The 12,482-nt window shown below is 41.4% G+C and overlaps 1 non-coding gene across 1 annotated transcript; it reads left to right on the top strand.

The window, feature by feature from the left end:
* The first annotated feature begins 8,545 nt into the window (after positions 1-8,545).
* On the top strand, positions 8,546-8,649 carry LOC112745995 (small nucleolar RNA R71). Its single transcript, XR_003173896.1, has one exon. It is a non-coding gene; the product is annotated as a small nucleolar RNA R71 (small nucleolar RNA).
* The last annotated feature ends 3,833 nt before the right edge of the window (positions 8,650-12,482 follow it).

Below are 12,482 nucleotides of genomic sequence, written 5' to 3'. Positions count from 1 at the left end.
AACTCTCTGTAGAATGTACTAGGGGGCAGCAAGGCAATCGGCGCGGACGCGCACAGTGCGCTTGCGCGCCGATTGGCAGATTTCGACCATGTGCACGGACGCGCCATGTGCGCGCACGCGCAGAGGGGTGGGTTTTTCTAAATTTACAAGTGGTTACACCATTTTTGACATTTCAAACCCCCCCTCCATACAGCCACTTAAGCACTATAGCAAATGAAGTCAACAAATGAAGGGGAGTTGTCATTAAAATCTAGCTAACAAACATGAAGTCAAGTGTCTATGTACAAGTCTCAAAGGAAGATCTTACCATGGTGGGGTGTCTCCCACCTAGCACTTTTGTTTAACGTCCTTAAGTTGGACTTTCAGCAGCTTATAGTGTTTATTCAAGAGTTGCATCCCTCAAGAGGAACACTTCAAATTCCTTGGCGTTCTTTCTTTGCTCACCATGATACAATTTGAGACGGTGCCCGTTTACCTTGAAGATGTCCGGGCTTGATGGGTGGCGCAAGTGGTAGACTCCATAAGGTTCTACTTTCTCCACTTGGTAGGGCCCATCCCACCTTGATCTAAGCTTTCCGGGTAGTAATCTCAACCTTGAATTGTAGAGAAGGACTAGGTCACCGGGTTGGAATTCTCTTCTCCTAATGTTCTTGTCATGGATGGCTTTCAACTTTTCCTTATAGAGTCTAGAGTTGTCATAAGCTTCCAATCTCATACATTCTAATTCCGCCAATTGAAGCTTTCTCTCTACTCCGGCCCCACCCAAGCTCGTATTACACTCCTTTACGGCCCAATAAGCTTTGTGTTCAATCTCCACCGGTAAGTGACATGCTTTACCATATACAAGCCGGAAGGGGCTCATGCCAATGGGTGTCTTGTAAGCCGTTCGATAGGCCCACAGTGCATCGGGGAGTTTGATGCTCCAATCTTTCCTATTCGGCTTTACAATCCTTTCTAACACATGCTTGATTTCCCGGTTAGAGACTTCGGCTTGGCCGTTTGTCTGAGGGTGGTAAGCCGTGGCGACTTTGTGGATGATGCCATATTTTCTCATGAGGCCGTCTATTCTTTTGTTGCAAAAGTGGGATCCTTGGTCACTTATGATTGCTCTTGGGGCGCCAAAGCGATAAATGATATTGTTCCTCACAAAAGAATACACAACATTAGCGTCATCCGTTCGGGTGGGGATTGCCTCCACCCATTTTGACACATAATCGACGGCTAGCAAGATGTAGAGAAAGCCATTGGAATTTGGAAATGGTCCCATGAAGTCGATTCCCCATACGTCAAAGATTTCGCAAAAAAGCATATTTTGTTGGGGAATTTCGTCCTTCTTGGAAATATCTCCAAACCTAATACATTGGGGACAAGATTTGCAATAGAGAGAAGCATCTTTGAGAAGAGTTGGCCACCAAAATCCGCAATCAAGGATTTTTCTTGCCGTTCTTTGGGGTCCGTAGTGACCACCTCCTTCGGAAGCATGGCAAGCGTCCAAGATTGCTTGGAATTCGGTTTGAGGTATGCACCGTCGCACTATTTGGTCCGCTCCACACCTCCACAAATAGGGATCATCCCAAATATAGTATTTGGATTCGCTTTTCAGCTTATCCTTTTTGTGTTTGTTGAGATTAGGAGGAAAAGTGCGTGAAACCAAATAGTTTGCTATTGGGGCATACCAAGGAACCACTTCCGAGATTGCATGCAAAGCATCTAAAGGAAAGGAATCATTGATAGGAGTGGTGTCGCCTTTTGTGTGTTCGAGGCGACTTAAATGGTCCGCCACTAGGTTTTGGGCACCGCTCCTATCTTTGATTTCCAAGTCAAATTCTTGTAATAAGAGCACCCAACGAATTAATCTCGGTTTTGATTCCTTTTTTGCCAACAAGTACTTTAGTGCCGCGTGATCCGAATATACTACTACCTTGGAACCAAGAAGATAGGCTCGGAACTTGTCCAAAGCAAAAACAATAGCTAGAAGTTCCTTTTCGGTAGTAGTGTAGTTGGATTGGGCTCCGTCTAATGTTTTGGAAGCATAAGCTATGACATAGGGGATCTTACCCTCGCGTTGTGCTAACGCGGCTCCTATCGCATAATTCGAAGCATCACACATGATTTCAAAGGGTTGAGTCCAATTGGGTCCTCGTACAATAGGGGCTTGTGTCAATGCTACCTTGAGTTTGTCGTATGCTTCCATACATTCCTTGCTCATCTCAAATTCGGTGTCTTTTTGTAGTAATCGAGAGAGAGGTAAGGCCACCTTGCTAAAGTCCTTGATGAATCTCCGGTAGAATCCTGCATGTCCAAGAAAAGAACGGACTTCCCTCTCGGAGGAGGGGTAAGGTAAACTGGATATGACATTTATCTTTGCCGGATCTACGGAGATGCCTTCCTTTGATACTATGTGTCCCAAAACAATGCCTTGTTTGACCATGAAATGACATTTTTCAAAATTTAAGACAAGGTTTGTTTTGGTGCACCTTTCTAGGACTTTTTCAAGGTTACCTAAGCAATGCTCAAATGACTCACCATACACACTAAAATTATCCATGAAAACTTCCATTGATTGCTCTAGAAAGTCCGCAAATAGGCTCATCATGCATCTTTGAAACGTTGCCGGTGCGTTGCATAGGCCAAATGGCATACGCTTGTAAGCATACGTTCCAAAGGGGCAAGTAAATGTAGTTTTTTCTTGGTCTTCTAGAGCAATATGAATTTGGAAGTATCCGGAGTAGCCATCAAGAAAATAATAGTATGATTTACCGGCTAACCGATCAAGCATTTGATCGATAAATGGTAGTGGAAAATGGTCTTTTCTTGTGGCCGCATTCAATCTTCGGTAGTCTATGCATACTCTCCAAGAATTCTGCACTCTTGTTGCTATAAGTTCACCACTTTCGTTTTTGATTGTTGTCACTCCGGACTTCTTTGGCACTACTTGGACCGGGCTTACCCATTCGCTATCCGAGATAGGGTAGATGATGTCCGCTTCAAGTAGCTTAGTGACTTCTTTCTTCACCACCTCAAGAATGGTTGGGTTAAGTCTCCTTTGAGGTTGTCGGACCGGTCTTGCTCCTTCTTCAAGAAATATGCGGTGCTCGCATACTTGGGGGCTTATTCCCACTAGATCCGCCAAACTCCACCCAATTGCCCTTTTGTTTTTCCTCAATACATTTAGCAATTTTTCTTCTTGTTGAGGAGTTAACTCTTGTGCAATTATCACGGGTAGCTTTTGGGCTTCATCAAGGTATGAATACCTTAAGTGAGGTGGTAGTGGCTTCAATTCCATCTTCTTGTCATTTTTTGAAGTTTGAGTTTCCGGATGGTTTGTATGGTGTGTGGTATTTAGTTCGCTTGACTCTTCATTTGCTTCTTTGACCATGCACTTCTCATCTAATTTTGCAAGATGCACTTCGGCTACTATGTTATCGATTGGGTCACACCGAAATAGAGAGTGGTTCTCCGGTGGATGCTTCATTGCTTCTTCTAGGCTAAAGCTTACAATTCTCCCATCTATTTCAAATGAGTAGTTCCCCGAGTAAGCATCAAGCTTGAATCTAGAAGTCCTCAAGAATGGCCTTCCAAGTAGGATAGATGATGCTCTCTCGGTTTCGCTTGACGGCATTTCAAGGACATAGAAGTCAATCGGAAACACCAACCCTTTTATATTCACCAATACATCTTCCGCAACACCCGCTACGGTTATTATGCTTTTATCCGCTAGGACAAATCTTGCCGTCGACCTTTTTAGTGGGGGCAAGTTCAATACCCGATAAACGGAGAGCGGCATGATGCTAACACATGCTCCGAGGTCACACATACAATCTCTAAATTGAACTCCATTGACGGTGCAAGTGACCATACAAGGGCCTGGGTCATCACACTTCTCCGGTAATGTTTCCATCAAAGCGGAAATAGAACTCCCCAATGGGATGGTTTCCAATTCAAGAATTCTATCCTTGTTTATGCATAAATCTTTGAGGAATTTGGCATATCTAGGAACTTGATGGATGGCATCAAAGAGGGGGATGGTTACCTCAACTTTCTTGAACATTTCTACCATTTTGGGGTCGAGTTCTATGCGCTTTTTAGCCTTCTTTGCAAGTGTTAGAAATGGAAGTGGTTGAGCAATTTCTTCTTCCAAGGTTCTTTTGGCCTTGGTTGTCTCCCTTGTTGGTTGGGCTTCATCCTCAACTATGGCTTGTGGTGTCTCCTCTTCCACTACCTCTTCTATACCTATTCTCTCTTCCTCTTGGGCGGTTGTGATAGGACTTGGGTCCTTTGCTTCCTTCTCTTTTAGTTGTGTACCGGATCTAAGGGTGATGGCATTGATGCCCCCTTTTGGATTTGGTTGAGGTTGAGAGGGAATGACACTTTGGATTGGGGGTTGAGGAGTGGGGGTCGATGGTGTGTCCATGCGTGCAAGAAGAGCTTGTAATGTAGAGGTGAGGCCGGAAGCAAGTGTGTTTTGTAATTCCTTTTGGCCTTGGATGATGGTCCGGAGTGTTTCATCTTGGTTGGAGGGGGTGGTTGCATATGTGAGTTGAGGAGCTTGTGATTGGTTGGGTGGTGGTCTTTGATGTGGTGGTTGATATGTTTGGTAGTTTCTTTGTGGGTTTTGTTGATTGTATGGTTGATTTTGTAAGTTGTATGGTCGGTTTTGTGAGAAATTTTGCGAGTTGTTATTCCATCTTTGACCTCCTCCATTGTTGTTGTTATCCCTATTTGCTTGTTGATGATTGTCTTTCCAATTTTGATTATTGTGTCCACTTCCTTGGTTGTAACCTCCTCCTTGATAAGGGTGCCCTTGGTTAGGATTACCTCCTTGGTAGTACCCTTGATTAGGGCGGTCATAGAAATTATGGGTGGCCGCCAAAGTGTTGTCTTCTTGAAGGTTTGGGCACTCATCCGTGTAGTGAGAGTAGCAAGAGCAAATGCCACATACTCTTTGAGGGACCAATTGTTGTTGGTTGTGTTGTTGAGATGGTGGAGGGTGTTGTTGATATGATTGAGGTTGTTGTGGTTGTTGTTGGTTCAATTGGAGTTGCCTCAAGACGGATGTTATCTCATTCAAGGATTGAGTTAGAGCGGTGGCTTCACTACTAGTTGATACCTCGTTCACGGTCCTTGGACGGTTGACTCTTCGCCTCATATGTTGATTGGATTCGGCTAAGTCAATGATAAGTTGCCATGCCTCCTCCGCGGTTTTATATTTGGACAAAGAGCCATTGCTAGAAGTGTCCAAGAGGGTTCTATCTTGCTCTCGCATCCCTTGACATATGTATCCAAGCAATACTTGAGTGTCGAGCATGTGATTAGGGCATGCATCTAGTAATTTGCGAAACCGTTCCCAATACTCATAGAGTGGTTCCGTCTCACCTTGCACAATACAAGACATTTCCTTTCTTAGCCTATCCATCTTTTCCGGGGGCAAGAATTTATCCAAGAACCCCCTTCTAAGTAGGTCCCAATCGGAGGTAACTTCACTAGAGAGAGTGTAGAACCATTCTTTGGCCTTGTCCTCAAGAGAGAAAGGGAAAGCAAACAACCATATAGCAACTTCATCGGACCCTTCCCGTCTAGTAGTCGAGCATATGCGGTGGAAGTCTTTGAGATGTCGAATAGGGTCTTGTGCGGGAAGCCCGTGAAACTTGGGTAGGAGATTGATCAAAGCGGTCTTCAATTCAAAATTCGCATTCAAATTGGGGTGAGTTACATGAAGGGGTTGAAGGACATAATCCGGTGCACCCGCTTCCTTGATGGTAACTCTCCTTGGAGCGTCCATGGTATTAGTACCTAAAACAAAAGAAGAATTGTTAGTGAGATTGATGGGGGTATGATTAATGCCTTCTTTGAGTGACGGTTCAATGTTCACTTCTAGTAAGGTGGTTGAGGTGGTGAAAACCTCTTCACCTTTTCCAAATCTTAGCCGCCTCCGAGCTTGTCTAATATGAAACAAAGTTCGTTCTATTTCCGGATCAAAAGGGGCTAAGCTCGGATTCGGTTGTGAACGCGTCATGCAATGAAGGGGAAATGGAATTCATTGTAACGATGAGGAGTTAGTCAATTGAGCAATTTACAATGAAGTGCAACTATGTACATATATACACACTTAATCCAAAACAATAACATGGCACACTAAGCAAAATCCCCGGCAACGGCGCCATTTTGACAAATGAATTTTTGCCGGTATAGAAATTATCAAATGATCAATCGTAGTATAGTCTAAACCGACGCAAAATCCTTCATCAAACAAATCTACAATCTATATCCGAGAGTACTAGTCTCCCGAGTCGTTCTCCCTTGGAATTGCCAAAGTGTGCATCTTATTGATTTAGTAAGCTTTGTTGGAATTCTTTGAAGGTTTTAGCAAAGCAATGAGAAACAAACAATCAATTATCAAAAGACTTGGCTTAGGGTTGGCATTAGAAATCCTATCCTTATAGTCCATTCAATGTTGACAACAATTAGGCCTTGCTCCATTTAGTTATCCCCTAGGTGTAGAGGGAGGTCAAATGAAAGCAATCAACTTGAGTCACAAGTCCTAGCTTCACCTTATGGGAATCTAGCTTTAGTGCACTCCAAGCCAACTAGCAATCCCTAATTCCAAATCAACTATTGATGCAACTATTCAACTTCTTCCAAGGACCAAACCCTATGCCAAGTGTAAAAATTCTACTCCATAACTAGTGTTGTCATTTTATCAAACATGTGATGAGCAATAAGGAAAGTCATAGTAAAATGGGAAGAAAAGTCAAATTGAAAGTATTGCAACACAAAGATCTAACAAGTCTCAAAGAGTAGCAATGAAAATCCAAAATAGAGATGAAATCCAAAATTACAAGGTTGAATTCTAGATCTATGAGAATTGATCAATTGTATCTACTACTTGAAATTGGAGAAGAAAATCTATGACATGAACAAAGTGGAGTGAGAATTGTAGTGGATCTCACCAAAAAGTCATTGAAAGTTCAGAAATTAGATGAGGATGAACCCTAGTGAAGCTTGGAATCTCCCTCTTCTTCTCCCAAAAAATGTAACTAACTCTCTCTTCTCCCCAAAAAAGGAAAAATATCTAGATCTAGAAGAAATGAACTAAAAGTGTCCTTAACCCTTGTTCCTTTGGTCTTCTTAAGCTTTTCCCGCCAAGGTGTTTCTCCAAGAGTGGGATCCTTAACTGCCTCCATGCCTAAGTCACGTGACTTCTTAAAAAATCATATTCGCAAATCGGCGCGCACGCGCAAGGCACGCGCGCGCGCCATTGAGACGTCTTGTAATGTGCGCGGACGCGTGATGTACGCGTACGCGCCCATGAAGATCCTGGCTTAGCCGCTTCTCAAGCCGGCTCTTGGCTTTGGCTCCACGTTGCCCTATCCGCACGGGTGCGCAAGGTGCGCGCACGCGCCCATGCGGAAACCTCCAAAGCTTAATCCTCATGCTTCCTTCCTTTGTACCCGTCTTCCTTCTCTCTTTCGGTCCATTCCTACTCTATATCATGAAACCACTTAACACACAAGTCACGGCATCGAATGGCATCAAGAGAAGATTAGAAATGTATCTATTTTAGTGCGAAATAAGCATGTTTTCATTCATGAGGCGCAACTAGGAAAGGAATGCAAAATCTTGTATTTTCATATAGAAAGTGTGTGGAATCATTGATAAAACCCCTGAAATCATCACAAGATAAATCCTCAAATTGGGGTTTGTCAGTGGTTCCATACAGGATATAAGAGCTTGGATGGTCGAGGTGAGACCGGTGATGCTAGAGGCAACTGTGGCTTGAAGCTCTTTTTGCCTTTGAAGAAGAGAGCGAAGCGTTTCATCTTAGTTGGAGGAAGAAGAAAGATAGGTAATTTGTGGGGCTTGTGGTTGGGTGATTTGAGCTTGCCTTTGGGAAGGTGGTTGGTACCTTTGACTTTGGTTTTGTTGTTGGTAATGAGGGTTTTGTTGATACCGATTTTGTTGGTAATTATTATTTCACCTTTGGCTTCCACCATTGTCTCTTCCTCCTTAGTTGTAGTTGTCTCTCCATCCTTGATTGGGATTGTCTTGCCAACCTTGGTTGTAGTTACCACCCTAATTATAGTTACCGCCTTGTTGATAGTACCCTTTATTTGGACGGTTGTAATAAGCATTGGTAGCCGCCAAGGTGTTGTCCTCTTGGATTTGTGGACATTCATCGGTATAGTGAGAATAGCAAGCACAAATCCCACACACTCTCTGAGGGACTAACTATTGACATTGTTGTTGTGGAGGAGGTGCAGATTATTGTTGATTGAGTTGGAGTTGCTTGAGAATATTGGTCATCTCTCTCAAAGTCTTGGTGAGGGCAGACTCAGTACTAGAGGAAACTTCCGCAATAGCTTTGGGATGATTATTCCTGTGCCTTGCATGTTGAGTAGATTCGGCTAAATCAGTGATAAGTTTCCACGCTTCCGTCGCCGTCTTGTACTTTGTCAAAGAGCCATTACTCGAAGCATCCAAAAGGATCTTATCTTGAGGCTTCATGCCTTGGAAAAAGTAACTAATAAGTACCAACTCGTTAATCATGTGATGGGGGCACGAATTAAAGAGCTTCCTGAAACGTTCCCAATTGTCATAGAGAATTTCTAATTCACCTTGAATGACGCAAGAGATTTCCTTCCTCAATCTATCCGTGACCTCCGGTGGGAAGAACTTATCCAAAAATTCTCTTCTAAGCAAATCCCAATTAGTGACAACATTCTCGGGTTGAGTGTAGAACCACTCCTTTGCCCTTCCTTCAAGAGAAAATGGAAAGGCATATAACCAAATGGCAACCTCATCCGCACCATATCGCCTAGCAGTTGAACAAGCCGTTTGGAAGTCTCTAAGGTGCTTGATGGGATCTTGAGCGGGTAGACCGTGGAACTTAGGAAGTAGATTAATCAATGAGGTCTTTAGCTCAAAATATGCATTCAAGTTCGGATGACACGCTTGAAATGGTTGAAGAGTAAAATCCGAAGCTCTCACCTCCTTCAGAGTGATTCTTCTAGGAGCGGCCATAGTATCGGTACCTAAATCAATGGAAGAGGTGTCAATAGATATAGTGGGAAAGGATTTAGTTTCTTCCTCAAATGACGCTTTGGATTCAACCTCGGGTAATAAGTGAAACGATTCTTTCAATTTCAGAATCAAATGGGGCTAAGCTCGGATCTGGTAACGAACACGTCATTCAATAAAAGAAATATAGAACTCATGGAAATAAAATATATTAATCAAAATAACTAATAAATACTACTAATAACCAAAAAGCACACAAATAAAAGATGTAATTATGCAAATATGAATATATTTACACCAACCAATAACTTAGCACACATATGTAACTCCCCGGCAACGGCGCCAAAACTTGCAAGCGGATAAATGTCGGTCAAGATTACCAAAAAGTTTTCTTCCAAATCAACGTCGTGCGTATAGTCTTAACTGACGAGATTTCCACTAGTCAGAGTTAAAAGGTGTGTCACAATTAAATTCGATATCTGAGAGTAGAATCCCGAGTTGTTTCCCTAGGAGTTGACACAAGATGTAAAATATTGGTTATGATTTTCCTAGAGGTTTTTGAAGTTGAGAACAAGAAAAATAAATAACTAGAAAATTAGAGCAACAGTTAACTAGCAAGAGTTGGTAATTAATCAATATAAAAAGGCCTTGGTTCGGGGCGAGAATCAGAATTTCTATCCTTATTGTCTTGCCCAAGTGTGATGGTAAAAGCTCATTGCTCTCACTTAGTTATCCTCTAACGATTGAAGAAAAGTTAAGTGAAACGATTAACTTTAGCTCACAAGTCCTAGTCACTTCATAAAGAAGAACTAGAGTTGGTGAGTTTCAAGCTAATTAACAATATTCAGTTACCAATCAATACTTGAATATAACAATTCAAGTGGATCCAATTACTCAATCCCAAACCAAGCAAGGAAATCTATTCCATGATATTGGATGACATTTTCTCAAACACTTGGTGAGCAAAAATAAAAAAAACATGATAAAAACTAGAAAATAATCCAATTCAAATTACCACTGAAAATAATTAACAAGAACAAAATAAGCAATAACAATTAATATGGAAATAACTCAATGAATTAACAAAATTCAATAGTAACAAGATCCAAATATGAATTCAATTAACGAAATAGAAAAGAGTACTAAAAAAATTAAAGAAGAAAACTATAAGGAAAATGACTAGAAAATGAAAGTAACAGCAATTTCTCTCAAGATCTAAGTGAAAGTAAAACTAAGAATACCAAAAACCTAAGAGAGAAGTAAGAGTTTCTCTCACTAGAATTCAAAACTAAAAAACTAAGCTAAAGTGAAAAATGTGTCCAGTCTCAGCTCCATCCCAGCCTCTAGTATGCATTTTCGGGCTTGAAACTGGGCCAAAATCAGCCCAGAAATCACCCCCAGCGTATTCCTTTAATTGCAGCACGTAATGCTCGTCACGCGTACGCGTCAGCCATGCGTACGCGTTGGTGGGCTCTGCACAAGGTTACGCGTACGCGTCAGTGGACGACGCTCCTGGTCACGCGTACGCTTCAGCCATGCGTACGCGTCGCTTGGAAGATTGCTTGATCACGTGTACGCTTCAGCCATGCGTGCACGTCGCTTCCAACTTCTCAAATCTTCAAATTCTTGTGTTCCTTCCACTTTAGCATGCTTCCTCTTTATGCTTTATGCCATTCCTGATCTATAAATCCTGTAATCACTTAACACATATATCACGGCATCGAATGATAATAACAGAGGATTAAAAATTAGCAATTTAAAGGCCTAGGAAGCATGTTTTCAATCATAGCACAAAATTAGGAAGAAAACTTAAAAATATGCAATTTACATGAATAAGTGTGAGAATAGTTGACAAAACCCACTCAATTCAATCCAAAATATACCATGAAATAGTGGTTTATCAAATCTCTCCACACTTAAACATTAACATGTCCTCATACTAAACTCAAGGGAACCAAAAGAGTGAAGGAAAAATTGTGAGACTTACACAATGCAACTTATCTATATGAATGCAACTACATGCTAAATGCTTTTACCTACTTGGTTAAAAGTAAATAAATTCTTCCAAGAAAAAATATACTGGATTCCACTAATTCAAATTTCACAATGAAGTACAATTAGGCTTGCAAGAAGAAAGTTCGTGAAAGCCAAAAACAAAGAATCGAGCATCGAACCTTCACCGAAAGTGTATACACTCTAATCACTTTAGTGTTTTCTCTCAGTTCTCTACTAATCTTGCTTAACTTTCACCTTTCTTTTCAAAAAATTCTTTTACCTTCTATTTCTGAATTCTTCTGTGCAAATTCTCCTCTTTGTAACCAAATCGATCCTTAAGAATTTCTTTACACTCCTATCAATGGCTTCTTCCTCTGTTCCAAAAATTTTATCTACTCAAGACAAAGGCAAACACACCACCACCAAAACTTTTGAATAGTCTGATTTGCAAATATTAACTTGATTCTATGATATTATCATTGAGGATCCTAAAAGCTTGCCTTCTAAAAAAAGGATTCTCATCCCTTTCAGTGCTGAAGACGAGACTTGCTGTTTTGTTGGCCCCTTATAGATTCTAGAGCATACTAAAAAGAATGTCCATTTCTTTCCAAGTGCCGAAGAAGAAGATTCACTTGTCAAGTAGGACATTTTCATTGCTCCCTTCATCGATCACAAGAAATCCTTCAGAAACAACCCTAAGATCACCTCTCGAAATACTGACTTCCTTGCCTGGTATCAATGCGTCGAACCAGCAAAAGGTAATATTTGGAGAGCATAGGGTATTCATGATCTTCTTCGTCTCTCTTACTTCACACCCACTACTCATCACTGGATGATTAGAGCTGCATTGTGTTTCTGGAATAAGACCACTAACAATTTTCACCTTCCTTGCGGGATGGTGGGGCCACACTATTTGATGTTGCCGCCATTACTAGACTTTCGACAAACTATCCCGATGCAACATTCGATACCAAACCTACAAAATCCTATAAGATAATTCACAAAAATTCTTATAGTGATTTCATCAACAGTAATATGGGCCATGGAGATGATCCTGCAACGGATGAAGAAAGGTTGCTTTCTTATATTATTGGTTAAATGCCATTGTCTTCTGTTCAAGGAGCATTCAAATACAAAAATTGTTCCTTCTACTGGATGCCTTACTCCATGAGGGTTACAAGTTCAACTTGGCCTAGTTAAACTTGGGGCATTTATATGATGAAATGGGGGCACTTAGTTGACTGTCTTCGAAATAGATCCTCGATTAGTGTGAGTTATCCCCTTTGTCTCTTACAAATCTGGCTAAATGCCATTTTCGAAAAATTTGTGAAACAAAATGGGGGAAACACTTCAAAAAAGTAACACGTCGAAGGCTTTCGATTAGTCCCCTTTCAACCAAATTTCAAGGATGTCAATTCGACCGAAGACCTTTTTTGAGCTGTATTCTCACTACTTCATTCATGTAAAAG

Source organism: Arachis hypogaea, chromosome 14 (assembly GCF_003086295.3).
Source record: "Arachis hypogaea cultivar Tifrunner chromosome 14, arahy.Tifrunner.gnm2.J5K5, whole genome shotgun sequence".
NCBI lineage: Eukaryota > Viridiplantae > Streptophyta > Magnoliopsida > Fabales > Fabaceae > Arachis > Arachis hypogaea.
Note: the sequence above shows the minus strand (reverse complement) of the source record. Positions and strands in the feature narration are given on the sequence as shown.